This window comes from Anser brachyrhynchus (assembly GCF_964034855.1).
Source record: "Anser brachyrhynchus genome assembly, chromosome: 7".
NCBI lineage: Eukaryota > Metazoa > Chordata > Aves > Anseriformes > Anatidae > Anser > Anser brachyrhynchus.
In genome coordinates, this window is record NC_137701.1 from 38,783,191 (window position 1) to 38,797,272 (window position 14,082).

The 14,082-nt window shown below is 36.4% G+C and overlaps 1 long non-coding RNA gene across 9 annotated transcripts in view; it reads right to left on the reverse strand.

Annotated features, from left to right (window-relative positions):
* LOC308197856 overlaps positions 1–14,082 on the reverse strand; it is a 318,611-nt gene that overhangs the window by 277,689 nt on the left and 26,840 nt on the right. For 8 of the 9 annotated variants that reach the window (XR_013953384.1, XR_013953385.1, XR_013953386.1 and 5 more), the window contains exon 1: positions 5,062–6,749. This is a non-coding gene — a long non-coding RNA (uncharacterized lncRNA). Of the gene's footprint in view, positions 1–5,061; positions 6,750–14,082 lie in introns of those variants that run through there. The other variant, XR_013953389.1, reaches the window with a different exon arrangement.

Sequence of the window (14,082 nt, forward strand, 5' to 3'; positions counted from 1 at the left end):
TGTGAGTTTAACAAAGATATTGAAGGCTTGACTCAACCAGTCCACAGGTATTTACATAAGTAATAGATATTCATAACAAATGCTGAGGTAGCCTAGAAAGGAGAGGCAAGAGCCACAGAATTTCAAGACAGCTTTGTGTGGATTCGATCAAAATGTATACTTTTTAAGAGCTGAAGTAACAAAATCTCTTAAAAGTTTGCCAGAGTTGTGAGTTTGCTGTTGTTTAACCCTGGCAGGCATCTAAGTACCACATAGCCACTGGCTCACTCCCCAGGTGGGATGGAGGAGAGAATCAGAAAGGTAAAACTGTGAGAACTTACAGGTTCAGATAAAAGATGGTTTACTTGGTAAAGCAAAAGCTGCCAAAAACATGACATAGTTCTTCATCAACAGATTTTTCAAATTAAAGTAAGCTATGTTTCTAAAAGATATATTCTTTTTTTGAGTGGGAATTAATTTAGGGAGCACTATCATTTGTACTGTACAGGTCAAGCTATATCATTGCAATGGTCCCTTCTGACCTTATGAATTATAAATGATTTAGTGACCAAAATACTATCTCAAAAAATTAAAAATACTCTCTCTAAAAGCATAGATTTCAATACCAGAAGGGTTCAGTCAGTCCTTTATCATTCAGATGTAGATAAATTGAGTCCTTGCACTTTTCTCTCTATCTCTTTCTCGTAAAATCTAAGTCTTGTCTGTTCTACATAGATATTCATGACATTTTCTCACAAGAGCTGTGATTTACTCCAATGTCTTCAGCCAAAAATATTTCTTCTCCCCTCTGTTTTATGTTATGTGCTTGCCCAAAATTAAGTGGAAATAAGAAGGATAGGAGTGGGAAAATAAAAATAGAAACAGGCTTATCCACATCACCAAACAATACAATTTTGATTTACTTTTTAAAAATTCAAATGATATACATATACAATGTAGTTTCATTAAAAAAATCCTGAAAATGTAAAAATCAGAAATGTGGGCTATACTAATAAGAGAATATTTACCAGCCAAAAACAAAACAAACAAACAAAATAAAAAGTTGCTTATAAACTGATAATTTCTGTAAAAATACGGAAAAAGCCAAAAGAAATTAAGAAATGGGAATCATATAAAAGCTTTCCAAGTTCAGAAGAATTCATGCAGCTCATGATACATGAATTCACCAATGATGCCTTAAGCAATAACAGCTACAAAGCAGTGTATTGAGCCTGCTGTATATGCAATATATGTCTCTAGATATTTTGGACACTTACCTTTCATAAATAAGTAAAAATTTTTATATATATATTTAAAATAAAATATGGTAACACCCCTCTAAGAAAATTTCTCTAAATTGTCTCTACATTTTCTCTAAAAAAAAGGGTATGTCATATAATAGAGAATAATACAATCCAAGAAAATATATGTCCCAAAATAAGATGACATTTGAAAAAGAAATATGGGAGAGTTATATAGATTATTCATCCAGTTTCTAATTTTCTAGGGGAAAAATTATTAAAGTATCAATGTTTCTGTTGGTAATAGGAAGACATTAATTACAAAGAAACTGAAAAAAATTCTGTAGCCTACTGATCCTGAAGGTAGATTTTAGAAATTTTAAAAATTAGAAGTAAACATTAAGGATTGATTATTTTTGAATGAACTCACTGCCCAATAAATAAATAGATAAATAACAGAAAAGAAGAATGACAAAGTATTTAAAAAATAGAAATAAAATAAGCACTGCAGATGTAATAGAAGCAATTAGTTGAAAAGCAATTCCATTGTCCTCTAGGTATAGGGCTAAGTTATAGGTCAGCAATATAGTCTTGTAAATAAAGTTTTAAATACACAATAAAAATAATCCTTTCAGAAAGTAGGCTAGAAGAACTTTATTTAGGCCATAATTAAAATCTGATACTACAGCCAAAAAAAAAATCTGGATTCAGCGCAATGACCTGAAAATTGTTCCTGTCTCCATGTAGTAGATCTATTGTGTCCCATGAGAAAGTCTGAGGATGGGGCAGCTGAGATTTCTGTCTCTCTCCCACTCTTGTGTATCCCAGTGCATTCAGGGGTCATCTAGCGGTTAGTGAATTCCTCAGGAGCTGAAATGGTGAGAATCACTGCTAGATGACCTCTTCCTGGTTGTCCTGCACAGTCCTCACCCTGAGCATGGCCTTTGCTATCTTTCATGCCAAATGAGCCTTCGGAAATATTCTCATTCAAATGCCACCAGTTTTCTTACAGTGGACTTTCTGCAGCTGAAATTTCCGTCAGACTCTGTTTTGTCCATAACTTTTCACATGAGAATTATTTATAGATTGTTTAGGAAGTATTATGGGGGCTGGTATCCTGTAAGTACAAGATTTGTGTTCTGGAAATGTTTGCCATCTCTTGGTACTAAATATGTCAAAGTGGACTGCACAATATCTGGGACTTTCACATGATTAGACAGGACTTTCTCCTTCAGAGAGTAGCCTCATAATCTAAAGATAATTGGAAATTTATTGTAGCAATTTTGGTGAAATTATTTTAAAGTACTTTAATTTTTCTGTGAAGCTCACTATAGTTCATTTACAGTGTTTGCAGAAATTATTTACCTTACAGAACATTTTCTTTTTTTTTTTTTTAAATGAAATTTATTACTTTTATTATTTGTACTTTTTCAGCTCCATGCCACAAAAGCAGCATTATTCCACCTTTGGCAACTTGTAGTTCCACAGTCATTTTTAAGGGTTAATATTTTTTACACGATAATATGTACAGCTGAATATTTAAACTTTTAAAGTAGGACTGAAGGGGAAATATACAATGAGGCCTGGAAAGGAGCATGGTTTGATTCCACATGTCAATATATGAACCTACATAAATTTCTTTCAGTAAAAATTACAGGACGTAACGACTGTGGGAAACAAAATGTGTATTTTAAACCTTATAGCGCTTTCATAAGAATGCCATTGTCTTGAATAAAAGCTCTTTGATCTTTTTATGGGAGGAGAGAAAAGCAAACAAAATAGATACTTTTCCAAAGTTTCCAAACTTTTCTTTTATATTTATATATATATATTTATATATTTAATTTTATATTTATATCTCTATTCTGTCTTCTATTTTCCCTGAGCAAAGTAAAAATAAATAAGTAAACAGATATATAGATTGACAGAGAGAAAAGGGGGTTCATTACCCCATTTTTGCCTACATTTAAGAATATTCACCAATAAGCAGAATATTCACCAATAAGCAGAACTTTCTATGTCTCTCTTCCAGGCTTTTTTCACACGCTGTTACTTCCATTTGGAACTTGCCTGCTGTTGCTAGATCATCATTAACACATAGGGGACAGAGCACTATATATATATATTTAAGAAGGAGAGTTAAGAAGCTTACAGGGATGGGAAGAACAACATTTACTGAAGAAGAAGATGAAAATCTGTCCTGCAAAAATCTCAACTGGAAAAAGGACACTTGTTCAGGCTCCTGATATCCTAAATTAGAAGAGCCCTTTTGAAGCCTAAGGAATTAGGAATTTGGGGCCATGTTGACTTGAAAAGACCTTTTCCTACTTCTTTGAATGTCCTATCACCAACTCAGGAAAAGTAAATACCCACACTGCCCCCATGCTCCATTCAAGTATGTGAAGTGTAATTGGAATAGGCTCAAATTAAGAGCAGATGAAAAATATAGACCAAGATGACAGGATTTTCTTCATCAGCTTTTTGATGTTTTTGAGACATTTTCAAGATGCATTATCTTAGTCAAGAATTCCTGATCCCCTCCACTATGATGACAAAGTTCAACTTTGAGTCATTTTAGGATGTAATTGCCACAAAGGGAATGCAAACTGGGAGAGCCGGACTAGGTATTTATCATTGTCCAACTTACTACATCTCAAAAACTGCTAATTTTGACCAACTGGTATGGGTCCTGGCCAGAGGCCTCTTTCTTTACACATACCACCCTACATGTTAGCAGGAGCTTCTCCAGGTATGAAATGGCAAACCTAGGCACTGAAGTAATTTAGGAAATGCAGATAATAACTAGCCATGTCATCTTTTCCAAGAAGAATCTTGTTTCTTTAAATCTCAAGCTTGTTATTAATAACATTGTGCTAATTAACCAGTTCTAAAATGCGCAAAAAAAGGTCAGTTTATGAAATAATTCATGAAGTATAATCAGAATGATAGGAAATATGGCAGCTGGGCGTTCTGCATGGTGATGCCAAGTTACATTACACATGTACGTTTGCTTCCTCAGTGGCAACTCAATTCAAGGCTTCAGAAGTTCCAGGTGTTTTGATAAAAGTCAGGCTATGACAGGTGAACATATTTCAGAGAGAAAGAAAGATAGCAAAAGGAAAATAACATATTTTTCCTTGCCATTACTGTAAATTATTTACCATGGATTTCTTGCCTAGAATTTCACAGATATTAAACAGAAAAGCATCTTTCCAGCATTACCTAGGTAATCCATTTCTGTAGTGATCTGCTGTGCCTCAGTGAAAAGCCTAAATATACTCAGAGTTATTTGTTTAGTTGCTAGAAAAATACATGTGCCAATAAACACCGGCTTTCAGCTAAGACTAATGACCATAGACCAATATCAGTGTAACTTGCAATCTACTGCTTGCTGAAGCTGAACCTAAGTTTCTTGCAGCTGAGTTAGTTAAGTCAAGTGTAATGTTCTACTCTGTCATTTTTGGCTGCAATGTTCTGTAGTTGAGTATAAAAAATAAAATAAATAAATAAATAAAATAAAATAAAAATCACTGATAAGTATCTTTAGCTAAACCTCATAGGTAATTAACAAATGAGCTGTAAACCATTTCCTGGCTTTCATTGATACTAGCTATCTTGTTGGCCAACCAGTTTACAACCAGTGAAGCCCAATCAGAGGCAGCACATACTTGCAGCTGTTAAAATGACAGCAATGGTAAGGTAATGAAAGTTTCTTACAAATACGCACACGCTCAGAAATATTTTGTTGTTGTTTTTTTCCTAACCCAATGTTTATTTGGTGTTATTATACTTTTGAACTGCAAATACTCCCTAAGGCATTGTTGGAGAAAAGCGGCAATACCTTGGTTGATTATTTGCCCCAAATGCATCTGTTGTTGAGCAGCAGATTCTGACACTTGGCTAGCACTTGCCTCCCCTTCTGCCTCCATACACCAGATGCAGCCTTCTCAGATGTGCTGAGTTTCTGTAGACAACACAAATACACACTGCAAAGACAAAATACTTCAGAAGATAAAACAAATAGCTTCAATGAGATGAAGTTCAGTAACTCAGTTTTTGCCAACACAGGTGTAAAACCCACTTGAGTTACGGCCAGCACTTACAGGATGCAGCCCAACAAGAATGCACTGGCTAGATGGGTTACCACCAAGGCGTAATCAATGTTTTTCTGTAACCAGTACCCATTCACAGGTAATCTTTTGAGGTAAAGGTGAGAATATGCTTTCACAAGCTCTCTTGGGGCTTGATTTTGATTTTGAGTAAGACAAAGGAGAAAACTGAACTTTCTGCATCTCTACAAGGAGAAAAGAATCTTCCTTTTTAGAGCCTCCGTTTGCACTCCAATTGTTCAAGAAATGAGAGAGGCTGACAAGGAATGGAGCTGTTTCACCAAGAAAAATATGGTAGCAATTTTCAAAAAAGGTGAAAGGTTTCTGTGATGTTAGTGGAGTGTGTTCTTCTTGATACTCACTAGGAGAATAAGAGAAAACTAAGCTGTAGGAAAGAAAATTTAGGTTAGGAGTTGGGGAAAACTTCTGAATTGTGAGGATAGTTACCAACTGAAATAATATGCCAAGGAAGTTAGGAAATCTCTATTACTGCAGGCATTTAAAAAGAATTAAACAAACATCTGTCAAGACTGACATAGGTATTGTTGATCTTACCTTGAGGCAGGGATGCATTAGATGACCTCTCAGGTCTCTTTTGCCCTGTCTTCTCTGATTGCTGATTCATGTCTTTCTTTTTCACCTCCCTTGATGTCTTTACTTATGCTACCAGACAGGAATGTCCACTAATCAATTCTATCCCTACAGTTAATGCTTTTTCTTTGTACAAACGGTTGGCTTGAGGAGTCAGTTTCAGCCATAATCAAAACAATTCCTTAATAAAAACACCCAAAATATGTGAATCACTCTTCACTTACTACTGTAAAGTTGGGTTTTAGCATAGACTGGAGCCACAAACAAGACTTTTAAAAATAATAATACATAGAATAACTTATAACACCGTTTATGAAACCACTTCCGTCCTTCAAAAATTTTCACATCATTTTCAAAAGAAACAGCTACAGGTGCTGTTATTTAAAGACATCTATTTTGTTTTTCTCGTTATTGTGTTGTACAAAAATGAAAGTAGTAACAAGGATATCACAGTTACACTTAATTTTAATTACTTATACCAGTATGTTTTACAGTTGTAAGTATTTAAAACAGATACTTTTTTCAAGTGTTTTCTACTCTTTGCCGTTCTAACTTCCCTGTCTTCAAAATCACTGAATAGCTCCTGGCAATGTTTATATTGTAGCAGGGACATAATGGTTCCATATACAACATTTTGCAGTGTTTTCTTCAAGGTTTGAATAACAAACTTTCCTACAGGTGGATAAAACATTCTTTATTAGGCATTCATGATACTAAAAATAAGCTTATTATATTGTAGAGAAAGGCCTTAGAAAGTTCAATTTTCATTTAGAAAAGCCAAGAGACCTGAAAAAATATTTTTATAGATCATATAACATTAATTTCAATTAAGTCATTTGCCCCAAGAAAGAATATACCTAAATGGGGTTCAGGAGTTCCTAGATAAATATGAAGGGTTAGTTCCTTTCTTGTTTGCATTTTTCTATATTTTCTCTCTTTTTGGAAAGCATTTCTGTTTCCGTGCTGGGCTCAGACAACACATGAAGGATTTGTTTCCATTACCATCCAATGTCTACACAGAGGGAAGAACAGAGACATTATCAGTATTTGCTTTTATCTTGCTGCCCTTTTTGTTCTAGACACATTTTTGCCAAGTTAATAACTCAATAATGGTAACTGGTAACTCGATAATAATTATATTTGATAGTGTATTATATAGTAGGTTTTCATTTGTCAATCTTAAAACACTTCTCCAAGGAAGCTAAGTATTGCACTGTGTGCTCATACCAAGATACAGACTCATGATGTAACTTGCTCAAGGGCAGAGAGCAGGCCAGTGTCACAACTGGGAATATAGCTGGCATTTTCATGATCTTTAGTGCAGTGGGCTATTTGCTTCATCATAAAAGCAACTACATTGTACAGTTTGGCTACAACTTCCCTATTTATGTTTTTTTTGTTGTTGTTGTTTTTTTTCACGATAAAAATGGCTACCCAATAGCAGTTATTAGCAATGTATGATATTAGCAATGTATTAACAATAAAATTGGCAAAGATATTAGCAATGTATGATCTGGATTAAGATTCTACAATGATAAAAAAATGAAAATCAGAGTAGGTCACAAAGATCACTTCCAATATATGTGAATTCCAACTATGCTTGTGTGTAACAAAAGTATCCTTATTATATATGTCCTTACTATAGACCATTTAAATGCAAAATACCTACCTTTTATCAGGTTGCTATACTATTACTCACTGGGAAGGAAGCCTATGTAAAGGACTCATGGGTATTTTACTTCCTATACTTACACCAAATGTACTGCCTATTTGCCTGAGTAATAATAGGCTGCTGTAACAGTAATAACACATACAGATATCAAACTGGTATGAAAGACACATGTACACACACCCTTTCATAATACTGTACTTAAAATGCATTCCATTGTAAAATTTTTTGGAAAGCAATCATGTAGTCACATCAGACAAGTTTTGCACTAAGACACATACTAAAGATATGCCAAATTCAGGAGATGTTATCTGGTCACCATATAAATCAAAGCAAAAGGACTCCTATTAACTTTCATGGGATACAGAATTTAGTTTAATCTATAAATTAGCTCAAAAGAATTAATTGACTACATTCTATTTATACCCAATTTTACTTTACTATGTAAACTTTAACAAAAAATCTCATTCCATAAAAACATTCTAGCAATTTGATCCTTCGTAATATTAGCATACTTTTAAAATGCAAAATCAGAGCTAAATGTTTTAAAAGCCAGCTCTTTAGTGCTGCACTTCAAATAAAATCACTGGTTTAGTTGCTGAACTAGAGTTTAGAAACATATTTTGTAGAATATTGCACAAAGGCAAAAATAAGTAGTTAATGAACAGCTCTATATAATTCTCTGTAAAATATTAGCATTTCAGGCAGCATCCAAATGTGTGTTCCCTTTGTAGAGCAGATATGTTGCTGAGATATTCACAGCTACTTAAGTAATCTCATATTCAAACTATAACACAAGACAGTGTTTAATGTTCCAGAGCTTCGAATGATGGAAGAGAGGGGTCTTGAACTAGATGTGCTGACTGGAAAATAGCATCAAATGAGTTGTGAGAAATCCAGTGCAGACTATTTCAACTGCATCTTGAAGGACTTCCTTTAAAAATTAGCTCCAAATATAAGCAACATTACAGACAGGAAAAACCATTCAAACTTGAATGCTGATTCTGTAATTCAACATACACTTAAAATGTGAGAATTGGGTAGTTAATTACTGCAAAAGATTTATGGAAGGCATTGGAAGTCCGAGACTGCTGGCAGGATATTTCATGCAGGTGGAGGGGTTGAGTCCCAGAACCCATCTTGTCATGACTGATCCTAGCTCAAAATGTCTTAGCAGGACATTGTGGGATCTGATGAGCCATAGAAATCAACATCATGGCCACACAGCTCCAGCATGCACAAGTTTCCTCACTAGTCACATGGTTCTTGGTGCAATTGCCGTAATACACATTTTATTCATTAAAATATTTTGATTTTGTCTCTGAGACACACAGCCATGATCTGTCAGTTAGCATCAGTTTAGGCAAATGGCTCTGTTTTGCTACATGAGCCAAATTCTCTCATCATACCTGCTGCAACTAGATCATATACTTGGAAACCACATTTATTAATATCAAGCATACTAGTATACTAATAGAAGTACCTCTGAAATCAGCATTGAACTGAATGATTTGTGAAAAGAGGAAATTAAAGTGAAAGCTTTAGGTCCAAGTTATTATTTTGGGTCAGAAGTTCGTAGCTGCCTTATTCTGGCAAATCAGGATCAGCCTTCAGGAATGAAAGAGATGACTTGAATGCAAGTCATAAACATGAGCTGTCCCATTGGACTTCTGTGCTAGATGAATGAAGTGCTGTTAGAACCTGAGAGAGACGTTTGGATTTGGGAAGGAAAGAAGATAGTTGACTAGGAAGAAAGATCCCCATGAAAAAGTGTACTTTATAGTATACTACAGGCTTTATAGTATCTTTGGGGACTTTCCCTCTTTAACAAAGAAAATACTGGGTGGTCATGGACATTCAATCTAGCAGTCTCCCATAATTAATGAGAGACCAAGGAATCAGAGCTATTCCAGGAGTGTGTGGATTTACTTAAAAATAGACATAATCTAGAGAAGGACAACATCCCACCGAAGTGCATGTATATATTGCTTATAGACCTTCACTCCCAGACACATGGTAAGAGCTGTACACCAGTATGCCACCTCTTACATCTCCATAGTCTGAACCAATACATCCACTGAAGAAAAGTCATGCTCACAGGAAATGTGTGTGTGTATAAACACATACTTGATGTTTTTCTCAATTCTCATCATATGTTTCATTCAATAGACTTATTAATCAACCATAAGAAATGAGTTAAGATGTTGAAACAGTCACGGCCTTTGTTCTATGTCAGTTTTGTTGGCTTAGCTGACATATAGCTACAAGGCATGACGGATCAAAGTAATTAAAGTTCCAATCATTTACCTTTCTACATTCAGTGTCAAGACAGCTAGCCTTCACCCTGTGTTCAGAGCATTTTCATATTTTTTTTAACATGTTATAGCTGCACCATTTGCCTTGCTGTACTTAAGAATTTGACAGCATTTCCATTATAAAGTTTGTATATGAAGGCTTGAGATTCCCTCCGGATTCAAACTTTGCACATAAACTCACAGACCACAGGCAATCCAAAACCAAGCAGCTACTCCTTATTTTCCTTTTGTTCATTTACTTTAGGGTTATTTAGTTAGTTTTTGTCCATAAGAGAACCAAAAGTTGCCAATTCTGTTTCATTTAATTTCAAGGTACATTTTTTGTGTTTTGTGATACACAAATGAAACTTATTTGGCTTCTTCCATGAAATATGGTAGGTAATTAGTCCTCAACATTACTCTTCCATCATACACATTATTTAGAACTAAGAGTATGAAAACATTTGGTCTAATGAAGAACTTTAGGGGTATGTAGCAAGGAGTGATTTTGAGGTATTTCAAGAATGGGAATTTGGTGTGTTTTTGAATCCAAACATTATTTTAAACAGTAAATTCAGATTTTCCCAGATTACAGAAAAAAAAATATAATAAAAATCATAGAAACCATAGAATGGCTCAGGTTGGAAGGAACCTCAGAAATTATCTAGTTCCATGGGCAGGGATGCCACCCACTATATCACGTTGCCCAGGGCCTCATCCAACCTGCCCTCGAACACCTCCAGGGATGGGGCATCGACAGCTTCTCTGAGCAACCTGTTCCACTGCCTCCCCCACCTGCTGAGTGAGAATTTCCTCCTAACCTCTAATATAAATCTCCTCTCCTCTCCTCTCCTCTCCTCTCCTCTCCTCTCCTCTCCTCTCCTCTCCTCTCCTCTTAGTTTAAAACCATTCCCCCTTGTCCTGTCATTATGTGAATGAGCAAAAAGTTTCTCTCCATCTTTTTTATAAGCCTCCTTTAAGTATTGAAAAGCTGCAATAAGGTCTCCCTGAAATCTTCTCTTCTTTAGGCTGAACACCCCCAGCTCTCTCAGCCTTTCTTCCTAGGGGAGGTGCTCCAGACCTCTGATCAACTTCATGACCCTCCTCTGAGGGGATAAGACTCCTTATCCACTGAATGGTCCACCCACCAAACCCACCTCTCTCCAATCTGGAGATCAGGATGTCATGTGGGACCATGTCAAAGGGCTTAAAGATTTTCAGGTAGATGACATCAGTCAGTCTTCCCTTGTCAACTGATGCAGTTGACAAAATGCATCTTTGTTAAGTGAAACATAATTTGAATCTTGGCAACAGTATTCACTAACTAAATAGAAGAAAGCAGAATAGAAAAATGCAGAAAAGCAATATCAGGAACTAAATAACTCACGATCAGTGAAAATGACTGTCTCCTGGAGTCTTGCCATCTCTTTACCTTCTCTTTCCTCACAGCTTGCCTGTTGCCTAAAAAGGCTGGTTGGCTCTATCAGGCTGTGGAGTGGGAAGTCATCTTCTACTTCTCATCATGGTTTGCAAAGGACCTCGTACAGGACTGGCACAAGGCATTTGACATGTTTATAGTCTCCCATGCACCCAGGTCTTACATACTGCACATAAGTCAACTCTAATACAAAGAAAATAAAATCTGCCCATGTTTTCTGTGAAGCTGTAGTATTGGATATCTTCATAAACTTTGCTTTCACAACAGCTATACAAAATCTGATGGGTTTATTATACTTCAGAAATTGATCATGAAGGTGTAGATTGCCCATATTTTGACACAGCAATCTGAGAAGTTTGGGGAAAATAAAATTAATTAATTAATTAAAAAAAAATAAATAAAACCACACCTTTATACAGAGGCTGGCTTTCACTCAACCTGTTTTACCATCATATAGCCTACAGAACTCCATAACATTCACAGACTGTTCCGGTCATGTATCAGGCCTTCAGAAGGACAAGAAGATTAGATAACTGCAGGAATGTTACTGCAATTCCTACCAAAATATTCTGTCCCTGCTTGGAAAGAGTTGAGGAAACAGTGGCAAGGGGAGACAGAGGAGACATAAGCTTTCTCCTTCCACATTATTTGCATTGTTTGTAAAAATCATTCACGAACAAAAAAGGAGGATAATTCAAAATGAATGTCATTTATAATGAATACCTCCACCAGCATTTTTATAAATAAAACAAGGAGCAATTATTTTTCTGCTATGTATTTACGAGAAACGGGTAATGCATTGTACAATTTTAAAAAAAATAATAATAAAAAAGAAAACAGAAGGACATATAATTCCTCAGAAGTTTAGGACTGACAAATCACAAAACATTACCTACCTTGTCAGAGTCATTACAGGTCCATCTTGTGTCAAACTCAGTCAACATACGTTTTACTATTTACCTTGATTAGGGTGATATCAAGCCCAAATTCCTGTCATTCCTCCCATTGTCATCTCACTTTTCTCCCTTCAATGATTTTCTAAAGTTCCCAAAGCATGAAATATCGCTTTGATGCTGCATCACATCCACTTAGAAAGCTCTGGCATGTAGTGTTATGTTTAAACCAACATGCAAATGTAATCAGGAATGACACGTCGTCCCAATAATGCAGTCACTCAGCTTTGAGAAACTCAAAGAGACAGATTAGAAAACAGAGATTGTCACAGTCACAGGTTTGTGCTTTTGGAAATGAGTCTCCAAGTTGAATTTTAAGAAAGCTTCAGTCTTTAAAACATTCAGCCATGGATCTAGAGTTGGCCGTCAAGGTCTGATGGAGAAGGCCCACAACCTATGCAGGTTGCCACCATAGCATCAGGGCTGCTGTAAATGTGGAACGGGTTGCTCTGAGGGTTTTCCTTCCTCATCTCTACGACACTGGCTAATAACAGTCTCAGTCAAACATTCCCAAGCTATTGACCCCAAGAATAGGGGGCAGGGGAAGGAAGTGAGATTTTTCTCACCTCTTATCCAGATAATTCTCATTAATATTTATTAACAAGACAAGATTGTGCTAACATCCTGCTGGAAATAGCCCCTGTTGTGACCCACCCAATGACCAGGAGGAATATGAACCCTGTCGGTCAGGGAAGCCCTTCTCCCCTGGCACTACTCAGCGTGTATCACCCCAAAAGGGCTCCATGCGTGTTGTTAAAGCAAATCCTACGTGTTGGTGATCGCCATCTGCCCACAGCCCCTCATCTGGGCTAAGGTCACCCAGTCCCAGCGGAGGGTTTAACTGCCTGGTATTTCATGTCTTAAGCAGCACATACACACTTGTGTGGGCCTTCTGCATAAGTGTGACCCTTGGTGTTTTACTAGCAATATTGATTTTGGCTTTACAATACTCCTGTTATCCCTATTATAAAGATGAGGAAAAAGGCACAGCTAAATGACTTATCAAGGCTGACAAAAAAGCGAGTGTCGGAGCTGAGAATAGAAACCAGATCACCTGAGGTTTCGTTTCTGGAAACGTTTCCCCTTTCCTCTTCCTTTGAATCTTTGTTTAACACTGGGGCAGGTCATTTGAAATCTGGGCAATATTCAGATATGCTTTCTCTCCCAGGAGGAAATAAAGCTTTACAGGCTCACTTTACAGAGGGAGCCAGTCCGCTCAGACTGCCGAGCTTTTGCAGCTCTCACAGGACGCTGCAAAATCCAGCAATCAGACCTGTGCAGCCGGAATGCTTTCAGAGGAGATGGCAATGCACAGAAACAGCGTATTATCTAAAAACAGGCTCACACAATATGTTTCTATGGACATCAGAAACTAATCTCTGAAACAGTCCCTGATGAGGGCCGGGTTGGCCTGAGCTGCATTCTGAAAATGTTCCAATTCCTATTTTGCATCCGGCGTGTGTTTATTGGAGAAAAAGTAAGTTCTCGTTTAAATTCTGCACATGCATTTGCACTGTGACCTTTTTAGGTGTTACCTCATGGCTCTATCTGAAATTGGTAATAAAATGCAACTTGTGGTAAGGAACTGCTAGGTGACTTTATACAACTATAATTTTACATTCTCAAAAGGCAGAAGATGTAATTCCTTAAGCCACACACGGGAACATGGTGACACTGGGCTGGATTTTTGTTTTCAAAGCCAACACCGTGTGAATAAAGCCAAGTCTATACAATGATACAAATAATGAGTTAAACAGATATGCATTTTAGCTGATCTTGATGCAGAGTAAGAAACCAATATGAAGTCT